Source organism: Ictidomys tridecemlineatus, chromosome 4, assembly GCF_052094955.1.
Source record: "Ictidomys tridecemlineatus isolate mIctTri1 chromosome 4, mIctTri1.hap1, whole genome shotgun sequence".
Taxonomy (NCBI): domain Eukaryota; kingdom Metazoa; phylum Chordata; class Mammalia; order Rodentia; family Sciuridae; genus Ictidomys; species Ictidomys tridecemlineatus.
This window is the reverse complement of record NC_135480.1, coordinates 187,355,514-187,370,017: the sequence shown is the minus strand read 5'-3', so window position 1 is coordinate 187,370,017 and position 14,504 is coordinate 187,355,514. Positions and strand designations below refer to the sequence as shown.

The window sequence follows — 14,504 nt, the reverse complement described above, 5'->3', positions numbered from 1 at the left end:
TGACTGCTGCTTCTAGTGGCAAGTTCATCTTGTGACATTCCCCCTCTTTTTTGAGGTTTCCTGCCTGTTTCTAAGTGCTCCTGAACCTCCAGGTTTCCTGACACACCATTCCTTTGCCCGAAAGGTTTTCCTCGGGGGGGGGGGGGGGGGGCTTTATCTCATCATTTATCTCCTCAATACTAAGACCCATGGTGTCACAAGGGAGCTCCTTAGAAATGCCAATTCTCAGGCACTGCCTTAGGCCTCCTGGGTCAGAATCGTCAATGAATCAAGATTCCTAAAGGATTGCTAAAGGCATCCAAGTTTGACCAGCTGTGGCCTGGCTAATTAATGGTCACTTGAGGTTCCATCTCGGTCCCAAAGTCTTCTCTCAATTCTGTCTGTCTCGTCTACGGTGAATGCCTTTCTCTAGTTTCCAGTTCTCTTATGTGTTCTCCTCATATCACTTTCCACATTATACTATTCTAGAATGTTCTGTCACACCATCGGAGACATGTGCTCCTGTACTCACAGAGCTCACCAAAGAGCCTGACAGAACATGGCAGGCACTCCACAAACCTCCCTTGAATAAATGAAAGGACCAACCAGGCCAAAGGAAAGTGTGAGCAGAAAAGTTTTGCTAGGTTGTCTTTCTGCCTTTTACTTTCTCCTAGACTTAGATGGTTCTCCTTTCTGATTCTTGTAACAGGTTCAACTGCCAGCCAAGATCAAGGGCATCCTCCCTCAGGCCAATAGCTGCAGGCGTTTGAACAAATGAGTCTTCCAGCTCTGGATTCAGCTCAGTTTAGAAATAAAAGCCTTGGGTTCAGATGACATTTTTGAAAGCCCAGAAATTCCCTAGAAATCCTTGCCTCACCTTGCTCTGAGATGGGTTTCCTGAAGCGCTTCAACGCCTCTATTTAGGAGCATTAGCTAACTGTTGCTCAAGCTACTGCAAAATCCTAACCACATGGAGGTAAAAAGAGCTCACAAAGCCCAGGCACCCAGTGCCTCAGAAATGGTCACCCATCCTGGCACATGTGACTTTCAGGAGCGAAGCCTAAGGGGTGCTCGCCAAAATGCAGCATGGCTGGGGTTCCCTCCAGAGGCTGGCCAGCCCTGATGGCAAAGAAAAGCAAACAAAAGGAACATTCTTTCTACTTGTGAGTGAAACAAAGACCCTACTGAGAAAACCCAAGGAGCAGTCAAGCTGTAAAATCAACAGAAATGGGGGCCCCCCTGGTCTGTGCAGCCGGCATCTGGTTTCAATGTAAACATCCTTAAAATGCTTTGAGAATGAATACGCATTTGAATAATTTATTATTAAAGTGGTTTTCCCCCCAATGGATATTAGTGAAGACGCAGAACCAAGGATATCCTTGCGTATGCCCAGCTCTCCACAGGTCCCCCCTCTGTTTAGACATTTTCTGAGTGCAGTACTGAGAGAGAAACATTTGAAAGCACTTGAACTGCCAGCAAAAACCCAGGGTTGCCTGGCTAGATCCTGGTTTATTTTGAAAGACTCACAGGAACACCGCACCTTGAGTGGATTACACAGTTTGCCTAGGAAGCCAGAAGTGAGGTTGGGGAAGGGCCAGGAGGATTTCTAGGTAGAAGTCTCTGGCTTCTGTCCAGAGTTCCTTTGGTGGAAACTTGTCTTAGATTGCACTTGTTGCTTGGAAAATATGTAGATAGGACTAATACTCTAGAACACGGATTGCAAATCAGTGGCTGTTTTGTCTGGGCCACACTAGGTCTCAAAAGAGAAGGGCTCAATTCAGTTGCCAACACTGAAGACATCCTGCATGTCAACAGTTGGTTGGATCCTGGTAGCCATCGACACCTTTAGAAAAGACCCACATTCTAGATTATTCCAGGTTCAAACACTTCCTTTCATCTAGCCCAGGCAATTAATTCATTCAGGCTAGCTTTCTGGGGTGCACGTATATACATTCCAGGACACAGCCTGGAGTGTAGAAAGCAAAAGAGTTTGTCTTTCTTGGCCAGTCACCTTGGCCATTCTCATTCAGGTACCCTACTTGGAACTGTGTAATTTTTCCTTTTACAACATGGTAGAACTTCTACTTTCTTTACATTACTTTTGCAGAGCTGTATGAATGCCACACACACACACACACACACACACACACACACACACACACACACACACTATACTTCTCCTCCTCCTTCTCTTCCTCCTCCTCCTCTTCTCCCTCCTCCTCCTTCTTCTAGAACCCAAACATGCCCACCGGGGAACATTTTTGTGAACAACCTTCTCTTGAGTATGAGAAGCTACAGGTCTTTTCTTGGTATTTCCTATTTCATGCAGGTTTTTCAGCTCTTTCTCTTTCTGTCCTTAAGTATAACCCTCTAGGGGTTTACCTATAATCTTGATTTCTGACCTTTTCAATTTTGGCCACCCAGAAATCACCACTCCTGCACTCATGCAACTTGAAGGGTACAATTTTCACTTTTGGGAGTAATAAAGTAGTGTTGGTGATGTTTACCAGCCTGGAGCTGTTTAGCCTTTAAAATGGCAAAGGCCCGCCAGGAATTAAAGCCCTTGTTCTCTAACATGGATACCTTTGACACTATCCAAGACTCCAAAACATTGAAAGATGAAAACAGGTCCATTTTGGTTCTGAGCTCCCTGGGAACAGGGGATCAAGACTTACTCACCTCTCAGTTCCTACATCCTGGTTACAATGCTCAGCACTGAGTCTTGCATGGAATTGGCTTCCAGCAGATATCTGTCAAACTAAGATGGAGATCATATGCTCCATTCTAGATAAGAGCAAAATGGTCCTACATCTATTCTACAAGATTACCTAATATTTGAACTTTTATAATGAAAGTATTTTATAAAATTGCAAATTCTCAAAACTCAATTTTTAGAATACATACATATATATATATATATATATATATATATGAAAATGTATTTCTTACATTATATCACATATATAGCCAGGCTTAGAAATTGCAAAGCTTATAATTTTGTAGGTAAGGCAACCAGTACAAGAAGAGTAAAAGATTTGCTGAAAAGGAGGCTAGTGGCAAGTCTAGATGAGAACCAATTTCTTGGTTCTTGGTCTAGTGATTATTTCCCAGCACTAGGGACTTGCTCCAGTCTAGAAAGTGGTTCTAATATAGAAGGTACATGACTAACTCCAATAGCCTGTTGTAGTGGCCTGCAGATGCCCTGCTACACACTATGAAAGAGCCAGTACTTTTGAAAGGCGTTGTAGCTTGACGGGTGGATACACTCTAGAAAGTCTAGTTGGCAAGCCAGAAAAATAAAGGCATAAATACAAGAGCAGCTCCTATCACCTCATATTTAATGCTTCAGTTGTGTTGGAGGCCCAAAGGAAGAATACACTTGGTAGGGGCTGATTTGTGTCCTTCCAAAATCTGTATATTGAAGCCCTAATTCCCAGCATCTCTGAATGTGATTGTGTTTGGAGATACGGTCTTGAAAGAGACAATTAAGATAAAATGGAAGTTATCACACCACTCCAATATGACTGAGCAGAAGGAAGATCAGTAAAGACACCAGGGGAAGGTGGCCATCAACAAGCTACAGAAAGAGGACTTGGAAGAAGCCAATCAAGCATCCCTATAGGGAACGGGAGGCCGGTTAGTGATGTGCATCCCCTGCAGGAGGGCAGCCCAGTTCTCCAAGCCCAAGTGGAAAGAGCACAAGGCTGGTGCTTGTCACAGTTAGATCCCCTTTCCTTCTGGACACTACATTAAGGTGAAAAAACATAATCCTACTTCATTCCAATGAATCAAATAAGTGTCCTAAAATGATTTGAGCGTGTAACTGAGAACAGGGCCACTAGCTTCTAACAGCATAAAAATCACTTTCAACTGATGAATATTTTGATGACACTGGTCAAAAGAATAATTTGGAAACTAGTGATGTTTAGAATTATGCAGTGACAGTATTTGAGAAATGAGAAAAACATGACAGTTGATCTAATATTTGTGACCCCGACTCACATGAGCAATGCTTAGTGAAATCGTGTCCCATGATACTTTCTACTCAGAAATGCTCCTTTGTAAGATGCAAATGACTGGCAAGAAGAATAGTTTGGTTCTTATGATTCTGCATTGTGGTGTATGATTTTTATACCAAATCCTGAGACCCCCAAGACATTACTACCCAGGCAAATTTGTTAGCCATTATGAGAAATGAACTAGAATCACATTTTCAAAACATCTCTAGGGTAAAACATCTATTTAATGAGGCAATTATGACAAGAGGCCCAATACCTGAGACTTTTTAACTGTAAATTGGGGTGGTGGCCAGGGCGCTGGCTTGACATCAGCCACTTGTTAAACAAGGGCACAGAGAAATGAGGCTGTGGAATCTATCACTAGGGCCTCCTTAGGCACCTGCAAAAGCAAGGCTAGACTATTATAGATGATATAAACCATAAAAACCACTACAATGCCGACTTTCATTAGTAGTAGTAACAGTGATTATGCTACAATTACATCCGCATTCAGAGCCCTCCACAAGGCGGCAGTAGCTTGCATTCTGCTGTGATTTCCCACAATGCTCTTACACATGCTCCGGTACAAATGGACTTGTCTCCCCTCCCTCCACCTTGCTTTTGCTCATGTTCTTTTTGCCATCTCTGCCATGCCCATGGCCCCCTCCTATCTGTGCCTGTTAAAATCCTGGTAGAGACACACTCCCTGGATTTGAACTCTAAGCTGCCACAAACAAGTCATGTGACTTGAGGGAAGTTTCTTAACCTCTCTGTGTTTTGGTTTCCTCCTCTGCAAAATAGAAGATAAAAATAGTACTCCCTTATAGGTTGCTGTGATGTTGAAATGAAATACTGATGTGAAACACTAAAACAGTGCCTGGGACAGAGCCTCACCTTCCTTCAACCTCCTGGGGATATTGCTAGTGCTTCTTTCTGTGGGAATGGCACACTAGACTTTATGAGTGGGAGGTCACTTCTGTATGGTTGCACTAATTAATAATAATTAAAAATTAATAGTTACTTCTGTTAACTTTGACCTGAAGATTAATCACATGATTAAATATTAACAAATGTGGCCATGCACCTACTCTGTGGCTTGTATTTTGCTGCATTCTTTCTATTTCTTGGAGGCCTCTCGTGCTCATTAAAGAACTTATCAGTGCCGAAGGGACATTTCTCTGTGCTTTCTGACATGGAATTATGGGGCTACCTTCTGGAAGTGGTTAGTATTTCCCTTCAAACTAGTTGGCATTCCCAAATTCATTATCAGAGAGTGGGTCCAAAGAGCAATAGTTCAGGGCAGATAGGATTTCCTGGGACTAAGAGCAGAGGGGAATTTTTGCTGTCATCTGTTCCCTGCTGGCTGACACTCTAAGTGGCTGTCATTCCCTTGTGCAGAAGTGAAAATTCCATATAAGGCCAGTCCTGAGCAGGCTGTTAAGCAGTCTGAAGTGTTCCTGGGGCTGCGACCCCTCTTGGGAAAGAGCAGCACACCCCTGGCAAGGATGACAGCTCCCATCATGGCCAGCTTGGGCAGCAACAAAGTGTGTATTGTTGCCCCTGCGTGCTGAGCCCTGTGGGCTAGTAAAAACACGCAATCCACCCTTTTAATGGAACGAGGGGCGTCGGTTTCTGTGTCATGTTTTGGATGGAGCCATAACACAAATAAACTATATTCTGGGGTCTGAATTCATGAAGCCAGAGCCAGTCTGCATGGTCACAACTGCGGCACCCAGACCTCTGCATAAATCAAATGCAGAAGCCAAGGGGGTCTGGCAGCTTGCTCCTGTGAGGAAAAGAATCTGGAGACGCTTCCCAGCACTCCTTATCGACTGCCATTTTTTTTCCCCCTAAGCATGTTTATGGCTCACAGGGTTGATGGTTTCTGCACGTTTTTATTGTTGCTAAAAGTTTGGCAGCAGAATAACATTTTGGATGACCTAGAGTAGGATGTGGTAAGACAGGAGAGGGTGTGGGAGTCTGTTCTGCAATTCCTGTCTGTTCCATCTTGGAGCTAAGCATGTGTGACTGCAACTGTCTGTCTGTCCCTGTCTGATTCTCCCTCTCACATACACACTTACACACTCAGAGTCAGTGGAGCCAAATCAAGGGATCAGGGAAGAAGAGAAAGGAGCACCCTACCACTCCAGAGTCCCGCCCCAGAGGAAGCCAGGACTGGGAAGGAACCTGAGCCCGCGTCTGTCTCTGGTCATGGCCAGGTCCAAACGGTTTTTGGATCCACCATTCTAGGAAACTGCTGGGCTCCAAAAATGAGCAAAAATTAAACCTGTGCTCATTGTCCAGGCTTGATTTAAATGCTGAATAAATCATTGGAAAAGGTGTTTGGTGCCTGGGCTGAGAGGGAGGGGCTTTGGGAGCCAAAAACAATAGTGGCTAAGGGCATTGCAAGGACTGAGGGAGCTGATGGAGAAGATGCCTGCTCTTAGAGTATTATGGAAGAGAAAAAGAACAAGAAGTGAACCAAAAATCTGAGAGAAGGTTGGGATCCATGTGTCTAAGGTGTTAATGCTGGACTTGGCAGGAGTCATCATGATCAGCAGGTTTTGCTCACCTGAGGACGCAGGCAGGCAATGTTGCCAGAGCTGTGAGGTCCTAATGCGAGTACAAGCACATCTGGCCTGCTTAGAACACTCCTGGAATCCAAATTAACACACTGGGGCAAATAATATTAAGGGACAATAAAGATTTATTGGGGGAAGACTTCCAACCCCTGTTTGCCCCATTTATCTCAAATGAGATGTTAAAGTAGTCAGTGACTGTCTCAGCCCCTATAGTTCTCAAAACATTTATGAAATCATAAAACATTTATGAAATCATTAAACATTCAGTAGCAGAGGCCCAGCACCCTCTGATAACCGCCTGCTTTAAAGAAGGAAAACTGAGGCTCAGCAAAGGGACTCAGGCCCTGCAGCTAGACAGCGTCCGCTGAGATCTGCAAGATATTGTTCTTCATCCTCGTAATTGAGAAATATTGTCATTCATTTTGCTTGGAGTGTGACACCCATGTTCTGTGTTTCAGTATAGAAAATTGTTTCTTCAAAGTCTATAATGATCCTTGTTGTTGTTACTAACTCGAAGCACCCTTTCATTTGTAGGTAGAAACTCCATTCTCTATTCTGTATATCTAAACATCTCTCCTATGATTTGCATATCTTTTTTCCTTTTTCTTTCCACTCGAAGGGAAATTTCAGATTTATCTTCTCCAATAATGATTTGATCTCCTAGTGGTTCGGTTCAGTTATTTACTGCATCTAATAAGAATTTTAATTCTGCTCTTGAGGTTTTTGCTTTCAGGCTCATCTTATCCATTTTGCATTTCTATTTCCACCTCATTTCCTCCCGTCATCCCTGTGACCTTGTGGTTTTCTGCTTTTAGAGAAACACAGACAAAAGATACATCCACACACTCAGTAAGACCAAAAGAGCAAACTTTGTCATTTGCTGGAATTCATTAACTTGAGTATTTATGACATGACAAGCACTCTGCTCGATTCTGATGTTGGGGATAGAAAGGCAAAAGGACTTGTTTCCTGTTATCCAAGTGCATGTATATTAAGAAGGTCACATTAACAACCACAACACATGGGCTGGGGATGTAGCTTAGTGGTAGAGTTCTTGCCTAGCATGCCCAAGGCCCTGGGTTCAATTCCCAATACTGTCAAAAAATAAAAAAATAAAAAATAAAAATAAACAATCACAATGTAAGGTAGAAAGTGCTACCTTCCTTGAATATGGCTTAAACCTCAGAGAGTATTTTGAATGCAATACATCCTTAAAATATTTTCTTTTGATTCCTGCAATAGATAATTTTCAGAAGTCTCATTTTCTTCTAAACTTTTAAGATAAATGCGCCTTTTTCTAGCATCTCTAGCAACTTTTTTTTCACTGATTCCAAATACAGTAGTTTTTTACGTAACTTTTTCCAATATAATTATTTCAATAAGGTGAGCGCTCTCTAGGCTTGGTGTCAGCAGCCATGCACGGGATGGGTTGGCTTGTTACTACCCACCCGGCGCTTGCACAATGATCTCACCCTAGCAGCTGGAGGATAGGTGGATACGCAGCTTCTATCCAGACTCCCGATTCTAATGCAGCTCAGATTCTTTGAGATTCTGACTCACCCTACATGAAAAACCACAACTCCAGCTGACAGAGTATTTCTGCCATCAATCTTCCTTCTTGGATCCGTCTCTGGGATGAATTTATGAAACTACACTTCCCAGGATGCAATTGCACCCCCACACAGGCTTCATGGGAGGCAGAAACATCCCTCTCTTCTTTCATCCAGTTGGTTTGCAGAATTGCTGAGGTTGGAGGTTAGAGAGAGAAGGAAGGGTGAACGAGAAAGCTTTTGGCTGCCTTAAAAGGAAGCAGCTTCCTGGAAGTAGGAGGAGGGTACTTCACTTTCTGGCTGGAATTGACATATAAGCCCCTCTCCAGCCCTTCCCACTTCTGTGATTCTCTCAGGGAGGCCACTCCTGGATCAAGACCATAGGCCGTCTGAAAATCATGCTTTTTAGTAAATGCAGGGGTGACCCTTTCCTCTCATTCCTGAGTCTATCTGGGCATTTTTAAGAAACGCTGGGAGAGCTGCAGCAGGGCTGCTCTCCAGATGCTGTTTTCCTGCTGCTCACATATGCTTTTTAATCTTCTCTACCCCAAATATGACAAGCAGAAATGAAAACAAAAATAGAAGCTGGGTTAACCAAGCAGGGCCCACCATATGTTTATGTGGTGTGGGTCAAAGAAATCTATAATCCTGCACACACATTATAATGCCCTGTAAATCTGAGACTCACAGCCCTAAAGGGAAATGGTCACAGCCCGTGTGAGAGCCGTATAGAACAGACAGAGGGATACATGCACGTGCTAAGCACGGGAAAAAGGAAAAGAAAGCTGACTTTGTCAGATGCTGGGATTCATTCATTCTTTGTTTCATTGAGCATCTCTTGGGTGCCAAACGCTGTGCCAGGTGCTGAAGCTAGTGATAAAAATGCTACAAGACATGGTCCTTGTCCTGTCATTGTGTGTAAATGTGGGTATACATGTGTATTAAGAGCGCACTCAACTATGACGCAGGGTAGAAAGTGTTAATTGCCTTAAGAAAGGCTTCAGACTCTCCAGTGGCTTTCTTCTCACTTGGAGTAAAAGTCGATTCCTTTTGCTGAGATGATTTAATAAGAAAATGTTTTGAACAAATGATGTGGCATTGGGTGTCTACATGTTCCCCCCACCTTCCTGCCTTCACAAAAATTAATTCAAGATGGATCTTAGAACTAAACCTAAAATGGTAAGACCACACACTTCTAGAAGAAAATATTTTCATGGCCTTGGAGTAGACAAGCAATTCTGGTCTGGACACAAAATGTACTAATCATAAAAGAAAAAAGTAGGCAAAACAAATTTCATCCCAATTAAAAATTTCTGCCCATCAAAAGTTACATTAAGGCAATGAATATCTAAGTGGCACACTTGGATAAAATACTATATATTATACATAATATTATATAACATAAACATAACTGATAGTATATATTATATGTCACCTATATAATATGTATAATACATACTACATTACTCTCTCTCTCTCTCTCTCTCTCTCTCTCTATATATATATATATATATATATATATATATAAAACATGTAGAAAGATCTACATATAGATGTAGATCTGTTAAAGGACTCATAAACAGAACATATTTTTTTAAAAACTCCCACAAACAATAAAAATACAAACAGCCCCATTTTAAAAGTCTGAGCAAATCACATGAAAGACACTACACCAAAAAAAGGATATAGATACCAAAAGAGCCGACAACATTCAACATCAGAAGTCAGACGGGAAATGCAAATTAAAACCACAACGAGGTGTATTTCAAACTGCCCAGAGTGATTAGAACAAAACCAAACCAACTCAAACCAACCAGACAATCCCAGATGCCTGTGAGAATGTGGAGCAGGAACGTTCTCATCCGCTGGTGGGAGTGTAAAATGGTCCCATCACCTGGGGAAAATGTTTGCATTTTCCTGTGGAGCTAAACAGATATCACTCATGGCTCAGGAGTTCCACTCCTGGGTATGTACCCAAGAAAAATGGGAACATAAATGCACAAAAAGACTGGTTGAAGAATATTCATGGCAACGTTATTCAAAATAGCCAAAACAAGACACAGCCTAACTGCCCTACAACAGGAAAACGGGTAACATAACAGTAACACAGTTACACCATGGAACAGTGCTCAGTAAAGGACTGGTGATCCAGTATGCATGAATCTCCAAAAGAAATGCATTGAGTGAAAAAATCCAGACTCAGAATCATACCTACTGCATGATTCCATTCTTAGAAGGTTCTAGAATACTAATAGAAATGGTTATCTTTGGGTTGAGAGGAGAATTGACTGGAAGGAACTTTCTGAGATGATGGAAACAGCTCAAAACCTACAGCTGGTTTTGCATGATGGGTACAGGCTGTATATAATTGCCAAAGTTCTGCAAAATGAATGTTTAATATCTGTACGTTTTATCTTATCTCAAATAAATTTTTTTAAAGCCACCAAAGTCCTCATTTTTTTATAAGGTCCAACGTGACCTGGTCCTGCTGTCTCCTAGACCTCACCTCACCTTGCTACACCTATCTCCCCCACTCCGATCCAGCCATGCAGACCTTTTTGCTACTTACTATATCAGGCAGTCTCCTAACTCAGGAATGAGTCCTTGCTGTTGGTTCTTTCTAGAACGTTCTTCCACTATTTAGCTACATGGTTGCTTCTCACCTCCATCAGGTCTCTGCACAAGTGCCAGCCACCCCAGCACAGAAGCTTTCCTTAACCATCCTGTGTGAAATTCCGGCCCCCCTCCCCACTCACCCAGCCACAGCACTCACCAACGTCTGGTGGGTACAAGATTGAGCCTACTATTGGTCTCTTTTCCGCTAAGAAAGTTTTTGGACAGTGGTGACTTTGTCCTGCCGGCCACTGTTTCCTAAACAGCTGGAATAGTTTCCAGCATGTAGTAAAGCCCCTTAGGTAGTTGTTGAATGAATAAATGAACAAATGAATAGAAGGTGGTGGTAGATCAGAGGAAAACCATGGCTTTGTGCTTTTTTAAAAAAAATTAGACTTCTCTTTCAAATTGCTGACCAACAACATTTGCATTTTAAAACACAAATAAGATGAAGAGCAGATGTGTTTCCGAAAAAATAAACAACCTACTTCAAAGTACTCCATGATATTTTCTAGGACCTACGCAGCCAGCTTTGACAAAGCTTTTAAGATGAGAAGTCCCGGGGCGAAAGGATCCAGAAGACAGTCTTCTGCGTTCAGGGCCGATGAGCCCCTGGGAGTGACCTTCACTCTGTAGCCCTTCACACAGGTCTCTGCAGAGGGTCAGTGAGAGGATTTCTGAGTGGCCATCATTGGCATTTCAAAGTCACAGCCAATCAGAACTGGAGACTGAAGGTTATTAAAATGGTCCCATATAACTAAAAATGGGGGTTGCGGGGAGGGAATTCCCAGGCTTGGGATGTGGTGTCGCAGCACTGTACTGAAATCTGGCTCTGGATTCTAAGACCAACTCAGCCCCTAAGTAGTGGGGCCAACACAAGCTGTCCGTTAAAACTTGGGAGTTTTTGCTTCCTCAATTAGAAAAGAGGGAGTTCACCTGGAAGACCTCAAAGACCCCCTCCATCTCTGGTTTTTGAATCTATAATCTCTGCACCTTTAAACCAAGGAAGAGTTCAACTTTTTATGAGCTAAGCCTACAGTTACAACATCTCTGTTGCTGTTTCTTTAAAAAAAAAATTGATGGCATTCTCCACCCAGGAGGCCTTGCAACTCTTTCCCCATCTTTGTTAGGCTATTGCTCTAAGTTAGTGGCTGTAACAATTTATGCATTTCCTCAAATACTTCCAGTGTCAGACATTGTCCAAGTTGGAAATGTGACTACTTCAACTAATGAAATTTTTATCGGTGTCAATTAAGTCTGGTACTTTTTGTAAATTTATAGTTTTAGGTAGATTTTGGTTCCATTCCTAGCTCTGTCACATAAAAGTAGTGAACTTGGTTGAGACAAAAACCTACCTGAAAACTTGGAATGGAACCCCATTTGACCCAGTTATCCCACTCCTTGGCATACACCCAAAGGACTTAAAATCAACATACTACAATGACACGGTCACATCAATGTTTATGGCAGCTCAATTCATAATAGCTAAGCTATGGAACCAACCTAGGTGCCCTTCAACAGATGGATGGACAAAGAAAATATGGTACATATACGCAATGGAATATTACTCAGCCAAAAAGAAAAACGAAATTACGGTATTTGCTGGTAAGTGGATGGAACTAGAGACTATCATGCTTAGTGAAATAAGCCAATCCTGAAAAAACCAAAGGCCAAATGTTCCCTCTGATATGTGAATGCTGACTCAAAATAAGTGGGGGCAGGGCAGGAGAGTAAAGAATAGAAGTTCACTGAATTAGAAAAAGGGGAATGAAGGGAAGGGAAGGAGGATGGGAATAGGAAAGACTTGCCTATATTCACATATGAATACACAACCAGTGTAATTCCACATCATGCACAACCACAAAAATGGGGATTTATACTCCGTGTATGTGTATGTCAAAATACACTCTACTGTCATGTATAACTAAAAAGAACAAATAAAAATTTAAAAATACCTCTCTGAGCTTATCTATATGTAGCTATAAAACTGAGATAATAATTTTAGGCTCCTTATTTTCAAGTTTTTTTGTGAGAATCAAATGGGAATATATAGGAAAGCTTAAGTAGAACAAGTTGTTCAGATATGAAATGGTACTTTTATACAACTGGATTTTGAAAGCCAAATGGAAATGCTGGGGATTCAAGAAGAAGATTTAAACCTTTGGGCACCTGGAATAGAAGACAGCCCGTGTTGCACCACTCATAAAACATAGGGCAAGAATTTCGTTAATTGGCAGAGGTGGAAGAAGAGAAAGATATTTTTCAGTTAAAGAGACCAAAATTCAAAGACTAGTTTGGGACCCCAATCACTGTGTGACTGGGCAAGTGATCCAGTATTTCTAGGTCTGTGTAAAGGGCTTAGTGAAGGGAGCCCAACTCCTTAGAAGTAAAATATGAACAACTTTTTGTTTTCCTAACAACTATTCTGTTGATCTTCTGTTCCTTCTGGAGAATGGACTCCCTTCATAATAAATCAATCAGATCATAATGTTTTCCAGGAATTCTGTTTTCATGAGAAGAACATTTTGTCTATTTATTTATTTGTTTGTTTTTGCAGTGGTGAAAATTGAACGGAGGGCCTTGCACATGGTGGGGAAGTGTTCCACCACTGAGCTACATCCCCAGTCCTGCTAAATAGAACATTTTAAAGTGTCATTTTCCCAATTATTCATTGCTAGTATCTAGAAACGCAGTGGATGTTTGTCAATTGATCTTAACCTTGCTAAATTCACTTCTTCGTTCTAATAACTTTTTTGTAGATTTCTTGAATTTTCTCAATTAACAACCATTATTCTGTGAATGAAGACAATGTTCTCTGTTTCTAACTATGTTTTACTTCTGTTCGTTTTTCAAAAAGAGGGGATCAAGTAGCAAGACCCTAATGGGAGTTTTGCAAACTCCAAGTGCTGAGCAGGGGGCTCTGGAGACAACCGCGAGAAAATTTCATAATATTTGTCAGTGTCTCTTACATTGAAGGAAGACTCAACCAAGATTTCCACTCTAAGGTATCAAAGCCATGCTCTACAGGTTGGTGTCGATGTACCAGGACTCAGACTTCTCCTGGTTCCTTCACCTAAATATCGTAAAGGTTTCAGGAATGCACAATTAGAGTAAAACCTGCAAGCTTGTCAGAGACCACCCATCTTAATATAAATAATCACGTTTGAATGGGGCTCTTCCATTGGATTCTTTGAAGGCATAAGTTTTGGAACCTAGTGGGTAGACTTCTAGAAGCCTGGCAGAACCATGTCAAGAGGAACTCACTGTATCATGAACTAACTGGTATTATTCCTGTTGGATTGTCAGTTGCTGCAATAACGAGGTCGGTTAATGCATCCCGCTAAAATTAGCACAGTCCCGGTTTCAGTCTGGGTCCTGTCTTCCTTCAAACTTTCCTTCCGTGAACCTGGCTTCCTTCTGCTCTGACAGGCCTCCGGAGCGCTTCTTTCCAGTTTATAGTGGCTGCTGCTGTCTCTGTTTCTTTGGCTTCTGTCTTTTTTCAAATATACTCTCAGCGAGTGACACTTCTCTGCACAATCAAGCCAGAGGTCACTCTTGGCCTTATGGCCGGGAGTCAGTGATTCATCGGTTACTTCCTCAAGATTTTCAAGGACACGGTCTTTGCTGTGTGCTGTCACAGGACAGATGGATCCACTGGTCACTTCTTTCCAGTAGTGATGATCACTCAGGCTACGCAGTGTGCTGGCCCCTGGGTGGTCCTACTTCCCACTGGTCCTTCCATCCCTCCTACCCAGCTCCGTAAGCCACTCGAACCCTAGCGT

General features: G+C 42.2%; 1 protein-coding gene across 1 annotated transcript in view; it reads right to left on the bottom strand.

Annotated features, from left to right (window-relative positions):
- The window catches only part of Palm2akap2 (PALM2 and AKAP2 fusion), a 457,555-nt gene that overhangs the window by 358,415 nt on the left and 84,636 nt on the right, over positions 1–14,504 (bottom strand). The window lies entirely within an intron of this gene.